At 50.4% G+C, this 25,889-nt stretch overlaps 1 protein-coding gene across 3 annotated transcripts in view; it reads left to right on the top strand.

Moving 5' to 3' along the window:
* The window catches only part of PDK3 (pyruvate dehydrogenase kinase 3), a 200,194-nt gene that overhangs the window by 1,217 nt on the left and 173,088 nt on the right, over positions 1–25,889 (top strand). The gene's annotated exons all lie outside the window — the stretch shown is intronic.

Raw genomic sequence — 25,889 nt, 5'->3', positions numbered from 1 at the left:
TATGCCGGGGTGGGTTAGGCTGCGGGGAGGGAGGGTTAGGGTGAGGTTAATTAATTTCATTCAAAATGTCTGTATTATATTGGTTGGGATGCTGCTCTTGGTATTCTGACCGACGGCATCCCGTACCCATCCCTAATTAAATATCCACACAAGACCCCATATACAGTATTATACAGTATATAAAGTATAGATGCCACTCAAGGACTTTTAAAGTAAAAGTATATTGTGAACAAAGTCACAAAATTTTGTGACCTTTTTACAATATATTTTATCATTTTAAAAGTCTGTGAGTGTTGTCCATTGTCTCTGTATATGTATAGTAATGCCAGTCACCCCAGCCCACCTAGTGGCCACCTGCATCTCCCCTCTTGGAGGTGATTGTGGGTGGGGTTGCAGGTTAGGGGCGCTCGGCTGAAGATTTGCCTAGGGTGCAGAGAGACCTTGCAGTGGCCCTGGTCTCTACGCTGTATTATATAAGCAACAATACTGAGGGTGCTGTATTATACCATGTAATGCAAACCTCCCAACATGACCCTCTCCAGGAGGGACGGAATGCTCTGCTCCTGGACTTCCCTCTTAATTTAGGATTGCCATCACCTGTGTTGAAACACATTTCTTAGCCATTAACCTGTTCAAAACAGGTGCCGGCAATAATAAGAGAGAGTCCATAAGCAGAGCATTTTGTCCCTCCTGAAGAGGGTCATGTTGGGTGGTATGTGTAATGCATCATTTCACCATTTGATTTATTTCATATAGTGTACTACATCTTTGCAGCCATGTTTTACTGTATCTCATGTTAAAGCCACAGGTCTAATCACTGTAGGTCAGAGATGGGTGGTATATTTCAAGTGACCAACACTGGTGAATTACCTATTAGGCATGTGAGGCACGTGCCGGGGGGCAGCACCTGTTGGGGGGCGGCACTTGGATGCATGTACGGTACTGTCAGACTGAAATGTACCAGTATCTGCAGAATATTTCCACTTAACTGTACCAAATGTCATCTTGAATGGAGTGTAACTGGGTAAGCTATGCATATACTGACTCTGTAAGCTGTTTTACTTATACCGCTTTCACATCTCTATAGCAGGTCGCACCCGGGACTTCTACACGGGTCTTTTTTTTGGGTGCGACCCGCTTGAGACCCCTTTCAGACTGGTGGCCCCGACATGGCATATTGCCGCATCGAACACGGCAACGCTTGGAGATCAGATCTCCAAGCGCCGCCTGCTCCTATAGTGTGAACGAGTAGCGGGTCACATTGACTTGGCAACCCGTTCACACTGCACAGCAACCCAGATCTGACCCGTGTTTAACCCTGCTTTAAAGAGGGGTTGAAATGCTGAAAACCCGGGTTACTGCGCATTCACGTGCAATAATCGGGGTTCTTTTTGGCAGTGTGAAAGAGGGATTAGTAAATATGTATTAATAAAAAAAATTTTTTTTCATAGTTAGTGGCTTTTATTTATGATTTTATTAAATTATCTATCATCAAATAAGGACTTATAACCCACTATTTAAAATAATCAAATTAGGGAGGGGGGCGGCCGTTATGTTGTGCCTAGGGGCGTCCTCACCCCTAAATCCGCCCCCAGTGACCAACACATCAGGGCATAACTTCACACAGTACTTTAAGCTAACGTATAGTAAAGCATGCAAAACTTCACCAGCCATTTGGGGACAACTGGCGGATCGTGACTGTAATATTTAACTTAATGTAAATAAAATGTTGCAGTTATTTGTTCCAAGATGCAGTGGCGAGCGGTGAGGTCACTGGCTGGGGAGGCACTGAGAATTTTTTTTTTATATATATATATATATATATATACATATATACATACACATACACACACACACACACACACAGTGGTCGAAGTGGAAATTTTGAAGCGGGGGTATGGAACAGTTAAGGACGCAATTATGCGTGCGCCCCAGAGAAGGGGGCGTGGTCACCCAAAAGGGGTGTGTCCCTTTCACCTTATAGCACACGGTACGAGCCGAAATTCACATTATAGCACACGGTACGAGCCGAAATTCACATTGTAGCACACTGAATGTGCCGAAATTCACATTGTAGCACACTAAATGAGCCGAAATTCACATTGTAGCACACTGTATGAGCCGAAATTCACATTGTAGCACACTGAATGAGCCGAAATTCACATTGTAGCACACATTCACATTGTAGCACACTGAATGAGCTGAAACTCACATTGTAGCACACTGAATGAGCCGAAACTCACATTGTAGCACACTGAATGAGCCGAAACTCACATTGTAGCACACTGAATGAGCCGAAACTCACATTGTAGCACACTGAATGAGCCGAAACTCACATTGTAGCACACTGAATGAGCCAAAATTCACATTGTAGCACACTGAATGAGCCAAAATTCACATTGTAGCACACTGAATGAGCCAAAATTCACATTGTAGCACACTGAATGAGCCAAAATTCACATTGTAGCACACTGAATGAGCTGAAATTGTGACAGCAGGGACAGCCAGAGTGACAGCAGGGACAGGGAGGGAGAGAGAGTGACGACAGGGAGAGAGAGTGACGACAGGGAGAGAGTGACGACAGTGACAGCAGGGAGAGAGAGTGACAATAGGGACAGGGAGAGAGGGTGACAGCAGGGGAACTTTACCTGACTGTGGTTGGCGGAGGCACCAATGGGCAGCGGCGGTGAGGTCCCTCTGACCGCCATTTGTTGCGGCTGGCGGCAGTGAGCGGCTGGTGGCTGGCGGTGGTGAGCAGCGGGCGGTGGTGGTAAGCGTCGGGCGGCTGTGAGCTAGTACAGCGCTCTACACAGCCGCCGGCCGCCGAGCAGGGACGAGAGCACCATGTGTAGCAGGATGGCCACTTCCCTCGCCTCCTGCTGCACTTTAATTTCAGGGTCAGTGGAAGAAGTGGTGGTATACCATACCGCCTCACTTCGAACACTGATATATATATATATATATATATATATATATATATATATATATATATATATATATATATATATATATATATATATATATATATATATATATATATATATATATATTTGAGAGGCAGGGGGGAGGGCAATCCACCACTGCATCCCCCAGTTCCCTAGCATCGCGGGAGGGCTGGGAGCAGGAGGACATCCAGGCACAGCGGGCGGCTGCGGCGATGTAGATACTGATGGTCCACCGCAGCGCCCTCCTCAACGGCGGGTCCCGCTGCCTCTTCACCCCGCCAGCCACGGTACTGTAACTGTGGTGATAGCTCCACAGTAGCGCCGGCCGCCGGGTCCCGCTGCCTCTTCACCCCGCCGGCTCCACAGCAGCGCCGGGTCCCGCTGCCTCTTCACCCCGCTTGCCTCTTCACCCCGCCGGCTCCACAGCAGCGCCGGCCGCCGGGTTCCGCTACCTCTTCACCTCGCCGGCCGCGCTACAGTAGCGCCGGATTCCGCCATTGCTTCCGCCCGCCGCATAAGGGTGATTGGACCAGCGGATCCAGCACTGGATCCGCTGTCCAATCACATCTGCCTCGTTGACAGGGGCGGGTTTCCCCTGTCAACGAGGCACTTGTATAAGTGCCGCTTTCCCCCGCTGGTTTTAATGGGCTTTCACAGCCCAGTGCTTGTCCCCCCCTCTCCCTGCTTTAATCTGTACCTATTGTTAACGGGAGGCACTGCTAACCGTGCCTCCCAAACAACTATTCAGCATTAAAATGGTTAGGACAATGTAAAGAAGTTACGTATGACACAGAATATGTGTCATAAGTGTCTTCTTTATATTATTTTAATCATTAATGAAAGGGGAGGCACTGCCTCCCCTGACTGCACGTCCCTGCCAAGATGGTGTTTTTATTAAAGACCCATATGTAGTTTTTGAAAGGACAGAATCTTGTAAAAATTGCAATGGTGTGGAGCCTGATTCTGAGTTAGGAGTAAAGCAAAAAATAGGATTTTGGTTACCTACCGGTAAATACTTTTCTTGTAGCCCGTAGAGGATGCTGGGGTCCATATTAGTACCATGGGGTATAGACTGGTCCACCAGGAGCCATTGGCACTTTAAGAGTTTAAGAGTGTGGGCTGGTTCCTCCCTCTATGCCCCTCCTACCAGACTCAGTCTAGAAACTGTGCCTGAGGAGACATCATACTTCGAGAGAAGGAATTACACAGATAGTGGCGAGATTCATACCAGCTCACACAACATGCAAACCCGGCCAACATGCCGGAACAACTTAGCAACAGCTGAAACAGTAAATAACTCAGAACTTACCTAGGAACCAGGTAACACTGATCTATAAAAAGAAACAACGCAGGAAAACGAAGCGCTGGGCGGGCGCCCAGCATCCTCTACGGACTACGAGAAAAGGATTTACCGGTAAGTAACCAAAATCCTATTTTCTCTTACGTCCTAGAGGATGCTGGGGTCCATATTAGTACTATGGGGATGTACCAAAGCTCCCAGTACGAGAGGGAGAGCGCGGAGGCTCCTGCAACACTGCTTGACCAAACTTGAGGTCATCAGAGGCCAAAGTATTGAACTTGTAAAACTTGGCAAAGGTGTTCGACCCAGACCAAGTAGCAGCTCGGCAGAGTTGCACCGCCGAGACACCTCGGGCAGCCGCCCAGGAAAAGCCCACTTTACGAGTAGAGTGGGCCTTTATGGATTTTGGACACGGCAAGCCTGCCGAGGAATAAGCATGCTGGATAGTGAACCTGATCCAGCGTGAAATCGACTGCTTAGAAGCAGGACATCCAATTTTCTTTGGATCATAGAGGACAAACAGGGAGTCACTTTTCCTGTGACTCTTCACCTAAATCTTCAAAGTCCTCACTACATCCAAGGCCTTTGAAGTAATTGAGGAGTCAGCAGCCACTGGCACCACAGTAGGTTGGTTGATGTGGAAAGCCGACACAACCTTAGGTAGGAACTGTGGACGAGTCCTAAGTTCTTCCCTATCTTCATGGAAGATCAGATAGGGACTTTTACAAGATAAAGCCCCCAATTCCGACACGCGTCATGCAGAAGCCAAGGCCAACAAGGTGACCGCCTTCCACGTGAGAAACTTGAGATCAGCCTCCTGTAGAGGCTCAAACCAAAGCGACTGCAGGAACTGCAACACCACATCCAGATCCCATGGAGCCGTAGGCGCCACAAAGTGAGGCTGGATGTGCAGAACCCCTTTCAAAAAGGTCTGAACCTCAGGAAGAGCAGTCTACTGTTTTTGGAAGAAGATGGACAAAGCAGAGATCTGGACCTTGACAGAGCCCAGTCTCCATCCCATATCCACCCCTGCTTGCAGGAAAAGGAGAAAACGTCCAAGTTGAAACTCCACCGCCGGAAACTTCTTGGCCTCATACCAAGAAACATATTTCTTCCAAATGCGATGGTAATACTTAGACGTTACCACCTTCCTGGCCTGTATCATGGTAGGAATGATCTCACTTGGGAAACCTTTCCGAGCTAAGATCTGGCGTTCAACCGCAATGCCATCAAACGTAGCCACGGTAAGACTTGAAAAGCGAATGGCCCCTGCAGAAGCAGATCTTCCCGAACAGGTAAAGGGCGTGGATCTTCCAGCAGAAGATCCAGCAGATCCGCGTACCAAGCCCTCCTTGGCCAGTCCGGAGCGATGAGAATTGCCAGGAACTTTGTTCTTCTCACGAGTTGAAGAACCTTTAGTATCAGAGGAAGTGGAGGGAACACATACACTGACTTGAACACCCACGGAGTTACCAGTGCGTCCACCGCCACTGCCTGTGGGTCTCTTGACCTGGAGCAGTACCTCCGTAGCTTCTTGTTGAGGCGTTAGGTTATCATGTCTATGTGGGGAACCCCCCACCAACTGGTTACCTCCTCGAACACCTCCGGATGGAGTCCCCACTCCCCTGGATGGAGATCGTGTCTGTTGAGGAAGTCTGCTTCCCAGTTGTCCACGCCCGGAATGAAGATTGCCGACATTACCACCGCATGCCTTTCTGCCCAGGTGAGGATCTTTGACACCTCTGCCATCTCAGCTCTGCTTTTCGTTCCGCCTTGTCGATTTATGTAGGCCACTGTGGTCACATTGTCCGACTGCACCTGAACAGCCCGATGTTGTAGAAGGTGTGCTGCCTGCAGAAGGGCGTTGTACACTGCCCTGAGCTCCAGGATGTTTATCGGGAGGAGAGACTCTTGGTTCGACCAACGACCCTGAAAGGTTTCCCCCAGAGCGACTGCTCCCCAACCTCTTACACTTGCATCTGTGGTTACAAGGATCCAGTCTTGAATTTCTGAACCTTCACCCTTCCAGAAGGTGTGGAAGCTGTAGCCACCAGAGGAGTGAAATCCTCCTCTTGTGCATGTGTAGGTGAGAGCCCGACCACTGGTCCAAGAGGTCCAGTTGAAAAGGGCGAGCATGAAACCTGCCGTACTGTAGAGCCTCGTACCACCAACGCTTTCTCTGCAGGGAAAAACACCCTCTGCACTTCCGTGTCGAGGATCATTCCCAGGAAAGACAGCCGCCTTGTCGGCTCCAGGTGAGACTTTGGAAGGTTTAGGATCCAACAGTGTTTCCTGAGCAGCTGTGTCGTGAGCGTGATGGATCGCAACAGCCTCTCCCTGGACGACGCCTTGATCAGGAGATCGTACAGATATGGAATTATGTTCACCCCCTGCCTGCGGAGGAGAACAATCATCACCGCCATCACCTTGGTGAAGATCCTTGGTGCTGTGGAGAGGCCAGCGCCTGGAACTGATCGTGCTAGTCCAACAGTGCAAACCGGAGGTATGCCTGATGTGGCGACCAAATGGGAATGTGGAGGTAAGCATCCTTGATGTCCAGAGACACCAGGAATTCCCCCTCCGTGAGTCCTGAGATGACCGCCCTCAGAGATTCCATCTTGAATTTGAACTCCCTGAGGTAAGGGTTCAAAGACTTTAAGTTTAGAATAGGCCGTACCGAACCATCCGGTTTCGGTACCACAAAAAGGTTCGAATAATAACCCTTGTTACTGCTGGGGTGGAACCGGAATAATGACCTCCGAAATCACCAATTTCCTGATGGCTTCCAGAAGAATTGTTCTGTCCACCACAGGGCTGTTTCTAGCCAATTTGGCTCCCAGTGCGAGATTTAAAAATGTGCCCCCCCATGACATAAAAAAATGTGCCCCCCCCACACACACACCTAGATAAAAAAAAACTTGCACGCGCACCCGGCAAGGGGACGTGGCCTCATCTAAATGGGTGTGGCCTCATTTAAATGGGCATGGCCTCGTCTGAAAAGACTACCTCACAATCCAGTTTTTGACCCTGCTCCAATCATGACCACCACAGGGAAAAAAAATTCTACCATATTAAGCCCCACACAGTAATGCCCCCTGCACCATATTATGCCACACACCCCAATGCCCTTGATACATTAAATCCCCACACTACGGCAGGCAAGAGTCCCCATTTCACACATTACGGCAGGTATCCCCATTTTACACATTGAGAGAGAGAGAATACTTACAGAGGCGATTACCGCACTTCGGCCCGCCTCACCAGTCGCTCCTCGCGCCGGTCTTTCCCTTTTCCTAACTTGGATCCCCCTCTGTACTCCGCTCGGAGTGGGGGGAGTTTCACGGAGTGACGGGGTTGCGTCGTGACGTAACGACGCAACCGCGTCATTCCATGAAACTCCGCCCCCCGAGCGGGTTACTCGGGGAGAAATAGGAGGGGGAAGCAGGGAGCCACAGTTAGTGCTGCGGCGGGCGCCCAGTGCGGTTGCACTGCTCGCCTGCCCCAAGAAACGGCCCTGGTCCACCAGCAGGGCTGGCAAGCCTGACTTGAAGAAACGGTGAGGCGGGGGGATCTTGAAACTCCAGTCTGTACCCTCTGGACACTATATCCAGAACCCAGGGGTCCAGACCCGACGACACCCAGACGTGGCTGAACTGCCGGAGTCTTGCCCCCACCTGTCCTTCCTCCAGGCCTAGCTGTCCACCGTCATGTGGAGGACTTAGGGGTATCAGAAGCGGGCTTCTGGGTCTGGGAACCTGCGGGAGCAGGTTTCTTTCGCTTGGCACGACCACCTCTGAAGAAGGTGTTTGAAGTTTTACTCTTTCTAGGCCTTGCGGGCTGAAAGGACTGTGACGTGGAAGATGAAAAAGGCTTCTTCGTAGCTGGGGCAGCTGAGGGGAGAAAAGGAGACTTACCCGCGGTAGCCGTGGCAATCCACGCATCCAGTGCCTCCCCAAAGAGAGCCTGACCCTTGTATGGCAGGCCCTTTACACACTTCCTGGATTCTGCGTCCGCAGACCAGTTGCGCAGCCAGAGACCCCTGCGAGCCGAGACAGACATGGAGGAGATCCTTGCAGCCATGGAACCCAGGTCCTTCATGGAATCCACCAGGAACCCTGCAGAATCCTGAATATTATATAAAAATAAATCAACGTCACCTTTATCCAGCGTAGTCGATTCCTCCTGCAGAGTGATAGACCACCTGGCAATCGCTTTTGCAATCCAAGCACAGGCTATAGTAGGCCGTAATATAGCCCCTGAAGCCGTGTAAAAGGACTTTAGCGTAGCATCCACCTTGCGATCTGCCGGGTCCTTTAACGCGGTAGACCCCGGATCCGGTAATACCACCTGTTTGGACAGCCTGGAGTCAGAGACGTCCGCGATCGGCGGAGACTCCCATCTCTTCCTATCTTCCTGTGGGAAGGGAAAAGCCACAAAGACTCTCTTGGGAATCTGGAATTTCTATTCCGGAGTTTCCCATGCCTTTTAAAAGATAGCATTCAATTCCTTGGATGCCGGGAAAGTGAGAGGGTGCTTCTTATGATCTGTGAAGAAGGCCTCCTCCACCTGTTCCGGTGCTGTGTCCGAAATGTGTAAAAGATCCCTAACAGCTTCAATCATCAACTGCACCCCCTTGGCAAGTGATGCCGTTCCCCTCGACACATCCCCATCACCGTCTGCAGCATCAGAGTCGGTGTCTGTGTCATCCTGCATAATTGCAAGTGCACGTTTGTGAGAATGTACCGCAGGGGACCCAGAGGAAGCAGTATCCGACCACGCTACCACAGAGGACTGGAGGACCTGAGTGGCATGCTCAGTCCTAGCCACTCTATCAGAAATCTGAGAAATAGTCCCCCTCAGAGAGGCTAACCATTCTGGCTCTCTAGCTGGGATCTGTGCTAAGACAGTGCAATCCTGATTCCATGGAATGGAGTCTTCCTGGGAAGACAAATCCTCTGCTGCATATGAAACAGTGACCCTAGACATGTTGCACACACACTCATACACCCCACAAGCACACAGGGTATTATGAAGACAGAGTTTCCCTTCCCAAGAATGGCAGAGAGACACTGAGATTGGAGTCAACCCACACACAGCGCTATCAGAGGTATAGGGAGTCCCCAACCAGCGCTGGCTGTGTCCCTTAATAGGTGACACAGCCTGTATACACCCGGTCCCCCCCCCCCCCCCTCCTTCTACAACCCCCTTGGCACAGTACATACAGCTGGAGATTGCTCTGGAGGGACCTGGTTCCACTTGAAGTGATTGCAGGCAGGAGGAAATGGCGCTGAACGCTGCTGGGTCGCTCTGAGGAGAAGCTCCGCCCCCTCAATGGCCGGAGGAGTTGTGCTGGCCTAGATCCTCAGACCCCGACAGACTTCAGTGGACAGTGTAGGGATCGGCGCTGGCCCAGGGCGCCCCTCCCAGCGCCGCACCGTAGTACCGCTGAACCATCACGGAGCGCGGGTGAGACCAATGGCTCCTGTTGGACCCGTCTATACCCCATGGTACTAATATGGACCCCAGCGTCCTATAGGACGTAAGAGGAAAAACAGCAAGTTAAACCCCTTTCTCATACGTCCTAGAGGATGCTGGGGATGACATCAATACCATGGGGTATAGACGGGATCCGCAGGAGACATGGGCACTCTAAAGACTTTTGATTGGGTGTGAACTGGCTCCTCCCTATATGCTCCTCCCTCTATGCCCCTCTTCCAGACCTCATTTTCAGAAATGTGCCCAGGTCGACTGGATGCACTCAGGGCCGGTTGTACACCTTGTGGCGCCCCCCCCCCCCCCCCGCGCAGCAAAACAGAGGCTTGGCTTCATAGGGGAGGGTCGTGGTCACAGATATGCCCCCAGATTTGCCCCAAGTAATTGTACCCCCCAGTAGATTTGCCCCCTGTAGCTGGCTATGCCCCCAGTAGTTGTGCCCCCCTGTAGATTTGCCCCCAGCAGCTGTGCCCCCTGTAGCAGTGCCCCCTGTAGCAGTGCCCCCTGTAGCAGTGCCCCCTGTAGCAGTGCCCCCTGTAGCTGTGCCCCCCAGTAGCTGTGCCCCCCGTAGTTGTTCCCCCAGTAGCTGTGCCCCCAGTTGATTTGCCCCCAGTTGATTTGCCCCCAGTTGCTGTTTCCCCAGTAGCTGTTTCCCCTGTAGTTGTTCCCCTAGTAGTAGTGCCCCCTGTAGCTTTGCCCCCAGTATGTGCCCCTTGTAGCTTTGCCCCCAGTAGTTGTGCCCCCTGTAGATGTGTCCCCTGTAGCCGCTTTGAAACCTAAAAGAAAAATCACAATACTTACCAGCCTCGCTCCTGCTTCCGGACCGATGCTTCTGTGTCTTCTGCTGTCTCCGGGCGCCGGCTCCTCTCTATGGGAGAGACGTCATGACGTCTCTTCCATAGCAGCGCCGAACTGACACTAGAGGTCAATATTGACCTCTAGGCAGAGTCAGCGACGCCGGCTGGTTTGGGCGCACACGGCGCTCGCTGGAGCTGGGAGGGAGGTTAATTGTAGCGGCTCTTGCCACGGCGGCGCCCTCCGGGTAGTGGCGCCCCGGGCAAAAAGCCTGCTTGCCCATGGCAAGAGCCGCTACTGGATGCACTCTGAGGAGCTCTACTGAGTTTCTCTGAAAAGACTTATGTTAGGTTTTTTATTTTCAGGGAGATCTGCTGGCATAAGACTCCCTGCTTCGTGGGACTGAGGGGGCAGAAGCAGAACCAACTTCCTCAGAGTTTCATGGCTCTGCTTCTGGCTGACAGGACACCATTAGCTCCTGAAGGGAACTGAACGCTAGCTGTGTCTAGATGCTCACTCCCACAGCACGCCGTCACCCCCTCACAGAGCCAGAAGTCAGAAGACAGGTGAGTATGAGAAGATTGTACTTCAATCAAGTAAGTGACGGCTAAGGTACAACTGGGCTGGCGGGAGCGCAGCACGCCATTGCTGCCCACGCACACATGCACTGCAGGGGCCCTGGGCAGCAAAATACCTCTATAAACTGGCTAATAGGGGGCATAAGATGCCCAGGCACAGCCCTACCCCCGCCAGTTTAAATTTTACAAACGGTCTCTGAGGTAAAAAGGGCGGAGCTTCTTCCTCAGGCAGCCAGCACACTGCTCAGCACCATTTTCTCTCTCTCCTCAGGCTGCAGAGATATAGCTGGTCCTCCTCCACTTCTGACTACAAGTATTCAGGGTAAATAAGGGGGGCACAAAACGATTTGGGTGCTTTACAAATGTGTTTTACTGTGTAAAGAGCGCTGCATGTCAGTGGGCATTCTGTGTTCACAGACATTAAATACAGGCGCTGGGGTTGTGGGCTGGCTGCTCCTATACTGTGTCCCTCAGATAGATTTTACTGTGGGTCTGTCCCCAAATAAGTCCCAGTGTGTCTGTGAGTGCTGTACAAGTGTGAGGCATGTCTGAGGCAGGGAGTTCCTCCCCGGAGGAAGCCATTTTAGGGACACAGAGTTGTAATGTGGTGGCGCTACCGGCACACCAAGAGCCTGCATGGGTGAAAGAGCTACGTGACAGTATGCATCTGATTAACCGTAGATTGGATAAGTCTGAATCTAAGGCTGCATTCAGGATGCTGTTATTCCTTATGCGGGCGGCCCCTCTGGGTCACATAAGAGACCATTTGCAAATGTTGTAAACACTGATACCGACACGGATTCTGATTCTTGTGTCGACGATAGTGAATCCAGAGAGATAGATCATAAATTGGCAAAAAGTATACAATATATGATTGTGGCTATAAGGGACGTGTTGGAGGTTACAGAAAGCACTCCTGTACCTCAGGAGAAAGCTTATTTATGTAAGGAAAAGAAATCCAAAGTCACTTTCCCTCCTTCACACAAACTAAATGCTCTGTTTGAAGGGATGTGGGTGAATCCTGATAAAAAATTTCGTATTCCCAAAAGGATTCACATAGCTTATTCTTTCCCGGTTGAAGACAGGAAAAAATGGGAGTTACCCCCTGTGTTAGACAGTGCACTTTCCAGGTTGACAAAGAAGGTCATTCTCCCTGCTCCTGGCACGGCTTCTCTTAAAGAGCCGGCAGACTGCAATATGGAAACCACATTGAAATCCATTTATGTTACCAATGGTACACTGCTCAGGCCCACTATTGCCTGCGCATGGGTGAGTCGCGCTATTGAAAAATGGTCAGAAAGCGTGTCATCAGAAATTGACACGATTGATAAAGATGAGATACTCCTTAAGTTAGGGAATATCAAGGACGCTGCCGCCTACATGCTGGAAGCAATGAAGGGTATTGGACTCTTGAGTTCACAAGCCGCTACCATGACAGTATTGGCTAGGCTTGCCTTATGGTTTCGCCAATGGAACGCGGATGCAGATTCCAAAAGAAACATGGAGGCTCTCCCATATAAAGGTGAGGCCTTATTTGGCGATGGCCTGGATGCGTTAGTCTCGGCGGCTACCGCAGGTAAGTCAACATTTTTGCCCTCTGCGCCTGCAAAAAAGACCTATCACCCGCAAATGCAGTCCTTTCGGCCCAATAAATACAAAAAGACGAGAGGTTCCCCCTTCTTTGCAGGTAGGGGAAGGGGAAAGAAACCCACACCGGCTCCAGGTTCCCAAGAGCAAAAGTCTACCCCTAATTCTGCCAAATCCCCAGCATGACGCTGGAACTCCCTTGTGGGAGGCCGCTTGGGTGGGGGCACGTCTCAAACTCTTCAGCCAGGATTGGATTCTATCTGACCTGGACCCCTGGGTGTTGCAGATAGTATCCCAGGGATACAAACTAGAGTTTCAAGACATTCCCCCATGCCGATTTTTCAAATCGACCTTGCCAGCTTCTCCGCCAGAGAGAGAAGCAGTAACAGCGGCAATCCAAAAATTATGTCAAGACCAGGTCATGGTCCTGGTACCGTTGTCTCAACAAGGGCGGGGGTTTTATTCAAGCCTCTTTGTCAGACCGATCTTAAATCTAAAAGATCTGAATTTCTTCCTGAAAAAGTTCAAGTTCAAGATGGAATCACTTCGGGCGGTGATTGCCAGTCTGGAGGAGGGGGACTACTTGGTGTCGGTGGACATAAAGGATGCTTACCTGCATGTTCCCATTTATCCTCCTCACCAGGCTTATCTGAGATTCGCGATTCAGGATTGCCATTACCAATTCCAGATGTTACCTTTCGGTCTCTCCACGGCGCCGAGGGTATTCACCAAGGTGATGGCGGAGATGATGGTCCTCCTTCGTCAGAAAGGAATCCATATAATCCCTTATCTTGACGACCTCCTGATAACTGCTCCCTGGATCTCGCCTTTATTACAAAACATATCCCTTTCCCTGTCAATACTCCAACAACACGGGTGGATCATAAATTACCCAAATTCACAGTTGGAACCGACGACAAGGTTGTCTTTCCTCGGGATGATTCTGGACACAGAAGTTCAGAAAGTATTTCTTCCGCTGGAAAAGGCTCTGGAAATCCAGAAAATGGTAAAACAGATATTGAAACCATCAAGTGTGTCGATCCATCAGTGCATTCGGTTGTTGAGGAAGATGGTGGCGGCCTACGAGGCCATGCAGTTTGGCAGGTACCATGCCAGAGTATTCCAGTGGGACCTGTTGGACAAGTGGTCGGGGTCACACCTACACATGACCAGAAAGATACTCCTGTCGTCAAAAACCAGGATTTCGCTCCTGTGGTGGTTGCACAGCTTTCACCTGCTAGAGGGACGCAGGTTCGGGATTCAGGACTGGGTCTTAGTAACCACGGATGCAAGTCTCCGAGGCTGGGGAGCAGTCTCTCAGGGAGAAAACTTCCAGGGATGTTGGTCACAACAGGAAGCCTGCCTTCACATAAACGTTCTGGAGCTAAGAGCCTTTTACAACGGCCTTCAACAAGCGGTATATCTTCTTGAAGACCGTCCCGTGCAGATCCAGGTGGACAATGTAACAGCAGTCGCATACATAAACAGGCAGGGCGGAACGAAAAGCAGAGCGGCAATGGCAGAGGCGACAAAAATTCTCCGCTGGGCAGAAAAACATCTACAAGCTCTGTCGGTAATATTCATTCCGGTAGTAGACAACTGGGAAGCAGACTTCCTCAGCAGACACGATCTCCATCAAGGAGAGTGGGGCCTCCACCAAGAAGTCTTTGCAGAGGTGACAAGTCTTTGGGGATTTCCTCAAATAGACATGATGGCGTCTCGTCTCAACAAGAAGCTTCAGAGATACTGTTCCAGGTCGAGAGACCCTCAAGCAGTAGCAGTGGATGCACTGGTGACCCAGTGGGTGTTTCCGTTAGTGTATGTTTTCCCTCCACTTCCGCTGATCCCAAAAGTACTCAGGATCATAAGAAAGACAAGGGTTTGAGCAATCTTCATTGCCCCAGACTGGCCAAGAAGGGCTTGGTACCCAGATCTTTAGCAGTTACTCATAGGAGATCCTCGGCCTCTTCTTCCTCGGGAGGGCCTGATGCAGCAGGGGCCGTGTGTGTACCAAGTCTTACCGCAGCTACGTTTGACGTGATGACTGTTGAGCGCCGTATCCTAGCCAGGAAGGGTATTCCCGAGGAGGTCATCCCCACCCCTATTCAGGCCAGAAAGGGAGTAACGTCAAAACATTACAACCGTATTTGGAGAAAATATGTGTCTTGGTGTGAATCCAAGAAGGCTCCTTCGGAAGAGTTTCACTTAGGACGTTTTCTCCATTTTTTTGCAGGATGGTGTGGTGGCAGGCCTACGATTGGGATCAATCAAGATCCAGATTTCGGCCTTGTCAGTGTTCTTCCAAAAACAATTGGCCTCTCTTCCAGAGGTTCAGACCTTCGTGAAAGGGGTTCTGCACATCCAGCCTCCATTCGTGCCTCCAGTGGCACCATGGGACCTTAACGTGGTATTGCAGTTCCTTCAGTCGGATTGGTTTGAGCCTCTACAAAATATAGAGTTGAAGTTTCTCGCTTGGAAAGTGGTGGTGCTTTTGGCATTGACATCCGCAAGGCGGGTGTCTGAATTGGGGGCCTTGTCTCACAAGAGCCCTTACCTGATTTTCCATGAAGATAGGGCAGAGTTGCGAACTCGACAACATTTTCTTCCTAAGGTGGTTTCTGCTTTTCACATAAACCAACCTATTGTGGTGCCAGTAGTTACTGACACATTCACTGATTCAAAGTTTCTAGATGTGGTTAGAGCTTTGAAAATCTGTTGCTAGAACAGCTCGTTGCTAAAACAGCTCGTATACGGAAAACAGAGGCTCTGTTTGACCTGTATGATCACAACAAGATTGGCTGTCCTGCTTCCAAGCAGACTATTGCACGTTGGATTAGAAATACGATTCCGCAAGCTCATACTACGGCTGGATTGCCATTACCGACGTCGGTAAAGGCCCACTCCACTAGGGCTCATCCTGGGCAGCTGCACGCGGGGTCTCTGCATTACAACTTTGCCGCGCAGCTACTTGGTCAGGGTCAAACACATTTGCTAAGTTCTACAAGTTTGACACCTTGGCCGATGAGGACCTAAAGTTTTGTCAATCGGTGCTGCAGGGTCATCCGCACTCTCCCGCCCGTACTGGAGCTTTGGTATAGACCCCATGGTCTTGATGTCATCCCCAGCATCCTCTAGGACGTATGAGAAAATAGGATTTTGATAATCTACCGGTAAATCCTATTTCTCCTAGTCCGTAGAGGATGCTGGGCGCCCGTCCCAGTGCGTACTTTACCTGCAGTTTAGTTATCTTGGTTTCAGCATGTTGCTGCAATTAGTTCATGCCTGTTGGCGTGTGTTATGTTGAATGCCATGTGTGCGGCATGGTTGAGGGTGTGAGTTGGTAGATATCTCACCACTAGTTAAGTAATTCCTTTCCTCTAAATGTTAGTCTCCCTGGGCACAGTTCCTATAACTGAGGTCTGGAGGAGGGGCATAGAGGGAGGAGCCAGTTGACACCCAATGAAAAGTCTTTAGACTGCCCATGTCTCCTGCGGATCCCGTCTATACCCCATGGTCTTGATTTCGTCCCCAGCATCCTCTACGGACTAGAAGAAAAGGATATACCGGTAGGTTATCAAAATCCTATTTTCACACATACGGCTCTGCAAATACTCAGCTTCAATCTGGGTCTCAGCTAGGGTTCCCTTTTCACACTACACCTTGGACCAGGTAAATTCCCAGGTCGAATACTGAAGCATTTTATGTCATTTAAAGGGGATGCTTTTTTTTTTTTTTGCACATGAAAATTGGGTGGTGACTTGGCTTTGTCTGCCCCACTGTCTCCAGCTGTGCCCCCCCCCCTCCCCCCACTGTCTCTAGCTGCACCCGCACCACTGTCTCGTGGAAACTTATCTCAGATCCATGTTTTTCACACTGAAAAGGTTACATTGTTTTCCAAAAAAAATGACATTGAATTGCCCAGAAAAAACATTGGGCAAAAAATTGTGAAAAATATATATATTTTTTTCATGACTGCTTTATGTGTTATGTTTTCCCCTGTATATTTTCCTTTTTATTTTGATTTGTGATGCATGTATTATCTATTTCTATTGAATCCTTTTGACTGTGGTAGGGACTGTGTGATTGTAACTAAAGAGATTTAGTGACCTTGATACCTTGCAACTACTGGGTGATATATTCTATTTAATATTAAGCTACTGTCCATATGTCAGGATTTAGTATCTGTGTTAGCTTGGTCATGACACTTATACCCCTTTTAGACCGCCAGCTTTTAACATGGGTTACTATACATAAGCGCACATAACTGGTGTTGCTGTGCGGTCTGAAAGGGGCCAGTTGAAATAATCCGGGTCGAGGTACTTCAACTCTGGTAGCGAGCAGAGTTGAACTTGTGTTCAACGTGGCTTTCTGTGTTGTGTGAACGGGAAAGCCGTGTAGATGCAACCCGTTTCCCGTTCACATTATAGGGACAGTCAGCGCTTGGAGATCATATGATCTCCAAGTGCTGTCACCAGAAACGTCACCAACCCGGCAAATTTCTGGGATGGGGACAGCAGCAAATAGGGGCTCAGGGAATCACCCGTATATGACTCCCGGGTGCGACCCGCCTTACACGGTCTAAAAGAGGTATTATTGTAGAGCAGGGGTGGGGAACCTCCGGCCCGCGGGCCGTATAAGGCCCGCTAAGCCGTTTGCTCCGGCCCACCCGCTTCTGTCAGCGAGACACGCCGCCGCTCAGTCCGGCGGCAGCGTGTCTCAGCTGTCAGGACAGGGAGGAGAGCACGGCTATTGTCGGGTGGCGTCGGCGTGTAGGACTTCAAACCAGCCGCCGGTTCGTGAGCCAATCAGGAGCCGCGGCTGCCGGTCCGCGAGCTCTGATTGGCTCTCGCACCGGCGGCTGGTTTGAAGTCCTACATGCCGCCGCCGTCATCCGACATAGCCGGGCTCTCCTCCCTGTCCACTACTGACACATGAGAAACGCAGCCGAATGGAGCGGTAAGCAGCATGGGGGCTGGGGGGCGCATCTGTATACCTGGCACTGTGGGGACATCTGTATACCTGGCACTGTGGGGGAAATCTGTATACCTGACACTGTGGGGGGGCATCTGTATACCTGGCACTGTGGGGGGGCATCTGTATACCTGGCACTGTGGGGGGGCATCTGTATACCTGGCACTGTGGGGGGGCATCTGTATACCTGGCACTGTGGGGGGGCATCTGTATACCTGGCACTGTGGGGGCATTTGTATACCTGGCACTGTGGGGGCTTCTGTATACCTGGCACTGTGGGGGGGGGGGGGGGAGACATCTGTATACCTGGCACTGTGGGGGACATCTGTATACCTGGCACTGTGGGGGGCATCTGTATACCTGGCACTGTGGGGGGGCATCTGTATACCTGGCACTGTGGGGGGGGGCATCTGTATACCTGGCACTGTGGGGGGGGGGCATCTGTATACCTGGCACTGTGGGGGGGGCATCTGTATACCTGGCACTGTGGGGGGGGCATCTGTATACCTGGCACGGTGAGGGGCATTTGTATACCTGGCACTGTGGGGGCATTTGTATACCTGGCACGGTGAGGGGCATTTGTATACTTGGCACTGTGGGGGTATTTGTATACCTGGCACTGTGGGGGCAATTGTGGATCTGGCACTGCACTATTGGGGGCATATGTGTGTCACGTCCCATTTTAACTGGCCACACCCATTTTTTGGGCGCGCGCACAAACAGTACCTCTAAGGGGCAGACCTACTGGGGGGCAGGGTCATTTTTTAAGTTGAGAATTTTTGTATGGCCCCCGAAGGATTTTATAAATATCCAAATGGCCCTCGGTAGAAAAAAGGTTCCCCACCCCTGTTGTAGAGTAATTATTTAGTGAATTCCAAATTTTAGGAGCTGCTCAAGGTAAAGTTTTTAGGTATTTAGTGTAATGTGGATAGAAGACGAGAGACAAATCATTGCTCAGTTTACAAATAGTAGGTGAGAGAATGAAAGTCTGGATTATGGGGGTCATTACGAGTTGATCGCTAGCTGACGTTGTTTGCAGCAATCATGCTAAAAATCGGCATTTCTGCGTATGCACCGCAATGCGCATGCGCGACGTACGGGTACAAAGGCCTCTTTGGTTTTGCACAGGTTCTAGCGACATTTTCATTCGCACTGGCGGCCGCAAAAAGATTGACGGGAAAGGGGTGTTTCTGGGTGTCAACTGACCGTTTTCAGGGAGTGCTTAGAAAAACGCAGGCGTGCCAGGGAAAACGCAGGCGTGACTGTGCGAACGCTGGGTGGGTGTGTGACTTCAAAAGCCAACCCTCCAACGTTAGAATCAACGCACACGAAGAGTAAGTTCAGGGCTGGTCTTGTTTTGGATAAAATGTTTTTGCAGGCGCTCTGCTGCACAGGCTTTCACACTTCTGCAAAGCGAAAATACACTTCCCCGTGGGCGGCAACAATGCGTTTGCACGGCTTCTAAAAACTGCTAGCGAGCGATCAACTCTGAATGACCACCTATGTGGGTTATTCAGAGATGAATGCAGATTGCCAGCCAGATCTGCATTCATCTCCTCACGTGCTGGGAGCCGCCCAGCATGTGTACTTCTGTAATTAGATTGTGGATGCATCGGAACTAAGGCAGTGCAGCCCGACTGCGCTGTCAAGCGGTCGGCTGCCATTTTTTCGAAGTGGCGTCAAGTGACATCGCACAGCCGCCCCGAAACCGGTCCCATCCCACCCCAGTTTGGAACACCCCGATCCTCCAATGCCGCAAAAACGCCTTCCCGCCTACCGCTGTCAATCACACTGTGGCAGCATCCTTCCTGGATGTGTGCGCAGACCACCCGAATGCAGCCGCTGCGTACAAATGTGTGGCTGCGTTCGGGTCTGAATTCAGCCCTATAAACTGTTCCAACATTCTGTGCCATCTCGTCAATTGCAAAAGGGTGAGCCTTGCAGTTACAATTCATAACAAACAACTTACTTTTTCAATGTTACTGTAGAAAGGGGATGCAAACTTATTGTTTATTTGTGTTGTTGCTAACCTCAGATTATTGGAATCAATATGACAAGTAAAACTCAATACAATGTCTGTACTCTTCAGTTTAACAGATCAGTACCACTAGCATTACTGTATGCCACTTGCAGTTCCATTAGGAAGCTGGTGGTTTTTCAGAATGGAGTACCTGCTTCTAGAGAACTTTGTGTCCATTAAGGGAGCACTGGGAGGTGGAGAGTGCAGGGGAAAGGAGCTAGGGGGTCATTCAGATCCGATCGCACGCTGCCTTTTTTCTCTTATGTCCTAGAGGATGCTGGGGACTCCAAAAGGACCATGGGGTATAGACGGGATCCGCAGGAGACATGGGCACACTATAAGACTTTGAATGGGTGTGAACTGGCTCCTCCCTCTATGCCCCTCCTCCAGACCTCAGTTAGATTCTGTGCCCAGAGCGACTGGACACACACTAGGGGAGCTCTCCTGAGTTTCTCTGAAAAGACTTTCTGTTAGGTTTTTATTTTCAGGGAGACCTGCTGGCTACAGGCTCCCTGCTTCGTGGGAGTGAGGGGAGAGAAGTCAGACCTACTTCTTCTGAGTTAAAGGCTCTGCTTCTTAGGCTACTGGACACCATTAGCTCCAGAGGTTCGATCACTTGGTGCGCCTAGCTGCTTGTTCCCGGAGCCGCGCCGTCAACCCCCTCACAGAAGCCAGAAGAAAGAAGCCAGGTGAGTATACAGAAGAAAGAAGACTTCAGTGATGGCAGAAAACTTCGGTAACGAGGTACAGGGCAGCGGTCGCGCTGCGCCCCATGCTCCCACACATACTTCCAACGGCACTCACAGGGTGCAGGGTGCAGGGGAGGCGCCCTGGGCAGCATGTTACTGAGGCTATAAAACTGGCAGAAAGACATATTATAAGTGCCTAGGCACTAAATATAAGCCCCCGCCAGTATAAATATTTGAAATTGAGCGGGACTACAGCGCGCCGGGAGGGGGCGTGGCTTAGCCCTCTCAGCTTACCAGCGCCATTTTCTCTCTTCACATACATTGCAGAGACGCTGCCCCGGACCTCCACTCTCCTTATCAAGTACAGGGAGCAAAACGGGGGGGGGGGGGGGGAGGGGCACAGTAATTTGGTGCTATTTAAACAGCGCAGACATCATATATTATTTGTCAGTATTATATGGGGTGTGAGCTGGTATACTCCCTCTGTGTTTTCTATAACAGGCTTCCCTGTGGGTCTGTCCACTATAGCCATTGTGTGTGTGTGTGTGTGTGTGTGTGTGTGTGTGTGTTGCTACGGTGTGTCGACATGTCTGAGGCTGAGTGCTCCTCCCCGGAGAAAGTTACTGGGGGTGCAGAGAAGGATTTGGGAGTGACTCTGTCGGCACCGCCGACTGCTGATTGGGTGAATATGTTGAGTACATTGAATGCAAATGTGGCGTTATTGTCTAAAAGGCTGGATAAATCTGATTCTCAGACACAAACGTGGAGAAAATCCATGGAAGACGCCTTATCTCAGGTACAGGCCACCTCAGGTTCACAAAAGCGTTCATTTACCCAAATAGCTGATACGGATACCGACACGGACTCTGACTCCAGTGTCGACTATAGTGAGGCCAGTTTATATCCAAAATTGGTTAAGAGTATTCAGTACATGATTGTGGCTATTAAAAATGTTTTACATATTTCTGAAGTACCTGCTGTTCCTGATACAAGGGTTTGTTTGTATAAGGGAAAGAAACCTGAGGTGACGTTTCCCCCCTCTCGTGAACTGAACGCTCTTTGTGAAAAAGCTTGGGAATCGCCTGATAAAAGGTGGCAGATTCCCAAGAGAATTTTTATGGCATATCCTTTCCCCTCTGACGACAGGGAAAAGTGGGAGTCATCTCCCAATGTGGACAAGGCTCTGTCCCGGCTGTCCAAGAAGGTGGCGCTTCCGTCTCCCGACACTGCTGCCCTCAAGGATCCTGCGGATCGTAAGAAGGAAACGACATTAAAGGCCATTTATGTCACTGCGGGTGCACTCCTAAGACCTGCCGTGGTGTCGGCTTGGGTGAGTAGTGCTATTGCTAAGTGGGCTGATAATTTGGCATCTGACATGGATACCCTGGATAGGGATAACATTCTTTTGACTCTCGGTTATATCAGGGACGCTGCAGCTTACCTAAAGGATGCGGCGAGGGATATTGGCCTCTTGGGATCAAGGGCCAATGCCATGGCAGTCTCGGCCAGGAGAGCGCTGTGGATTCATCAATGGAATGCTGATGCCGACTCCAAGAAAGCTATGGAAGCTCTCCCTTATAAAGGTAGTCATCTTTTCTTCCTTATGTTCCAACACAACAGAAAAAGGCACCCCATTATCAGATGCAGTCCTTTCGGCCTAATGAATACAAAAAAGGAAGAGGCTCGTCCTTCCTTGCTTCAAAAGGCAGAGGAAGGGGAAAAAGGTCCCCTACTCAGCTGTGTCAGGCTCCCAGCACCAAAAGTCCTCCCCGGCCTCTGCTAAGTCCACCGCATGACGCTAGGGCTCCCCTACGGGAGTCCGTGCCGGTGGAGGCGCGTCTCCGACTCTTCAGTCAGGTCTGGTTTCACTCGGGCCTAGATCCTTGGGTGTTAAACATAGTGTCCCAAGGGTACAAACTGGAGTTTCAGGAGGTGCCCCCCCCCCCCCCCCCACCGATTTTTCAAGTCAGCCTTGCCAGTTTCTGCCCCAGAAAGGGAGGTAGTGAATGCTGCGATACAAAAGCTGTGTCAACAGAGTGTCATTGTCCCGGTACCCCCGTCCCAACGGGGAGAAGGGTTTTATTCAAGCCTCTTTGTCGTGCCAAAGCCGGACGGCTCGGTCAGACCGATCCTGAACTTAAAATCCCTCAATCTGTATTTAAAAACTTTCAAGTTCAAGATGGAATCTCTTCGAGCAGTGATCTCCAGTCTAGAAGGGGAGGATTTTATGGTGTCAGTCGACATAAAAGATGCCTACTTGCACGTCCCGATATATCCTCCACATCAGGCTTTCCTGAGATTTGCGGTGCATGATTATCATTACCAATTTCAGACGTTGCCGTTTGGGCTTTCCACGGCCCCGAGGGTCTTCACCAAAGTGATGGCGGAAATGATGGTACGCCTACGCAAGCAGGGTGTCACAATTATCCCGTACTTGGACGATCTCCTGATAAAGGTGAGATCGAAGGAGCTGTTGCTAAGAAATGTGGAACTTTCCCTGACGGTTCTGCAACATCATGGTTGGATTCTAAATTTGCCAAAGTCTCAGTTGATTCCGACAACTCAGCTTCCTTTCTTAGGCATGATCCTGGACACGGAACTGCAGAGTGTTTCTTCCGGCGGAAAAAGCTCTAGAAATCCAATGCATGGTCAAGGAGATTCTGAAACCAGCAAGAGTGTCGATTCATCAATGCACTCGAGTGCTAGGGAAGATGATTGCGGCTTACGAAGCCATTCCGTTTGGCAGGTTTCATGCCCAGGTGTTTCAGTGGGACCTGCTAGACAAATGGTCTGGGTCTCACCTGCACATGCACCGGAAAATAAGTCTATCTTCCAGGACCAGAATTTCTCTCCTGTGGTGGCTGCAAAGTTCTCACCTTCTAGAGGGACGCAGGTTCGGTATCCAGGATTGGGTCCTGCTAACCACGGATGCAAGTCTCCGAGGCTGGGGAGCAGTCACACAAGGAAGAAGGTTCCAGGGAAAATGGTCAAGCCAGGAAACTTGTCTCCACATAAACGTTCTGGAGTTAAGAGCCATTTACAACGGCCTTTTGCAAGCGGAAACAACTTCTTCGAAGTCTACCTGTCCTGATTCAGTCGGACAACGTAACAGCGGTGGCGTACGTAAACCGCCAGGGTGGAACAAAGAGCAGAGCTGCGATGGCGGAGGCCACAGGAGTTCTCCACTGGGCGGAAAAACACGTGAGCGCTATGTCAGCAGTCTTTCTTCCGTGCGTGGACAATTGGGAAGCAGACTTCCTCAGCAGACACTATCTCCATCCAGGAGAGTGGGCTCTTCATCAAGAGGTATTTGCAGAAGTGACAAGGCGTTGGGGAATTCCGCAAATAGACATGATGGCGTCTCGCCTCAACAAGAAGCTTCCATGGTATTGTTCCAGGTCAAGGGACCCCCAAGCCAGTGCAGTGGACGCCCTGGTGACTCCGTGGGTGTTTCAGTCGGTATATGTGTTCCCTCCACTTCCTCTCATTCCAAAAGTGTTGAGGATCATAAGCCGAACAATGGTTCCGGCAGTACTCGTCGTTCCAGATTGGCCACGGAGGGCATGGTATCCGGATCTTCAGGAATTGCTCATAGAAGATCCTTGGCCGCTTCCTCTCAGAGAGGACCTGTTACTGCAGGGGCCATGCGTATTTCAAGACTTACCGCGGCTGTGTTTGACGGCGTGGAGGTTGAACGGCAAATCCTAGCTCGAAAGGGTATTCCCGGGGAAGTCATCCCCACTCTCCTTAAGGCTAGAAAGGAGGTCACGGCGAAGCATTATCACCGTATTTGGAGAAAACATGTGTCGTGGTGTGAAGCCAAGAAAGCTCCTACGGAGGAGTTTCAGCTGGGTCGTTTCCTCCATTTTTTGCAGGCAGGAGTGGATGCAGGCCTGAAATTGGGTTCAGAAGTGCAGATTTCGGCTTTATCTATTTTCTTTCAAAAAGAATTGTCCGCCCTTCCTGAAGTTCAGACTTTCGTGAAGGGAGTGCTGCATATCCATCCTCAGTTTGTGCCACCCGTGGCACCGTGGGATCTTGACGTGGTGTTACAATTTCTTATATCTCACTGGTTTGAACCTTTGCGGAAGGTTGAGATTAAATATCTCACTTGGAAAGTGGTCATGCTTTTGGCCTTAGCATCCGCCAGACGGGTGTCGGAATTAGCGGCTTTGTCTCACAAGAGCCCATATTTGATTTTCCATGTGGATAGAGCAGAATTGAGGACTCGTCAACAATTTCTGCCGAAGGTGGTGTCTTCGTTTCACATAAATCAACCTATTGTGGTGCCTGTGGCTACGGATGCCGTGACGGTGCCAAAATCTCTCGATGTCGTGAGAGCTTTGAAAATTTATGTCGCCAGAACGGCTCTTGTTAGGAAAATGGAGGCTCTGTTTGTCCTGTACGCTTCCAACAAGATTGGAAATCCTGCTTCCAAGCAAACTATTGCACGCTGGATTTGTAATACGATTCAGCACGCTCATTCTACGGCCGGATTGCCGTTGCCGAAGTCAGTGAAGGCCCATTCTACCAGGAAGGTGGGCTCATCTTGGGCGGCTGCCCGAGAGGTCTCGGCACTTCAACTTTACCGAGCAGCTACGTGGTCGGGGTCAAACACTTTTGCTAAGTTCTACAAGTTTGATACCCTGGCTGATGAGGACCTCATGTTTGCTCAATCGGTGCTGCAGAGTCGTCCGCAGTCTCCCGCCCGGTCTGGAGCTTTGGTATAGACCCCATGGTCCTTTTGGAGTCCCCAGCATCCTCTAGAACGTAAGAGAAAATAGGATTTTAATACCTACCGGTAAATCCTTTTCTCCTAGTCCGTAGAGGATGCTGGGCGCCCATCCCAGTGTGGACTGTTACTTGCAGTTGTTTCCGGTTACACGAAGTTTGTGTATCGGTTATGTTCAGCTTGTTGCTGTTTTTCGTTCATACTGTATCTGGTATTCCTGCTAATCCAGTTGTACGGTGTGTTTGTGGTGTGAGCTTGTATGTATCTCACCCTTAGTGTAACAAAAATCATTTTCCTCAATGTCCGTCTCCCTGGGCACAGTTCCTATAACTGAGGTCTGGTGGAGGGGCATAGAGGGAGGAGACAGTTCACACCCATTCAAAGTCTTATAGTGTGCCCATGTCTCCTGCGGATCCCGTCTATACCCCTTGGTACTTTTGGAGTCCCCAGCATTCTCTACGGACTAGGAGAAAAGGATTTACCGGTAGGTATTAAAATCCTATTTTCGCAGCCATGTGATTGGGTCTGAACAGTGCATGGACGTGGGTCACAATGCGCATGTGTGTCGGTCGCCAGTGACGGCCTTCGCCACGGAGCTGCGCAACAAAAAAATAAAGCGATCGCAGTGGCGAACACAAGAAGATTGACTGGAAAAGCCATCCGGGGGTGTCAACTCACCGTTTTCAGGGAGTGTCCAGGAAAACGCAGGCGTGCCCGGACGTTTCCAGGGAAGGTTCCCGACGTCTGCTTCTTCCAGGATAATCGCAGCGGCTGAGTAA

This window comes from Pseudophryne corroboree, chromosome 2 (assembly GCF_028390025.1).
Source record: "Pseudophryne corroboree isolate aPseCor3 chromosome 2, aPseCor3.hap2, whole genome shotgun sequence".
Classification (NCBI taxonomy): domain Eukaryota; kingdom Metazoa; phylum Chordata; class Amphibia; order Anura; family Myobatrachidae; genus Pseudophryne; species Pseudophryne corroboree.
Note: the sequence above shows the minus strand (reverse complement) of the source record. Positions and strands in the feature narration are given on the sequence as shown.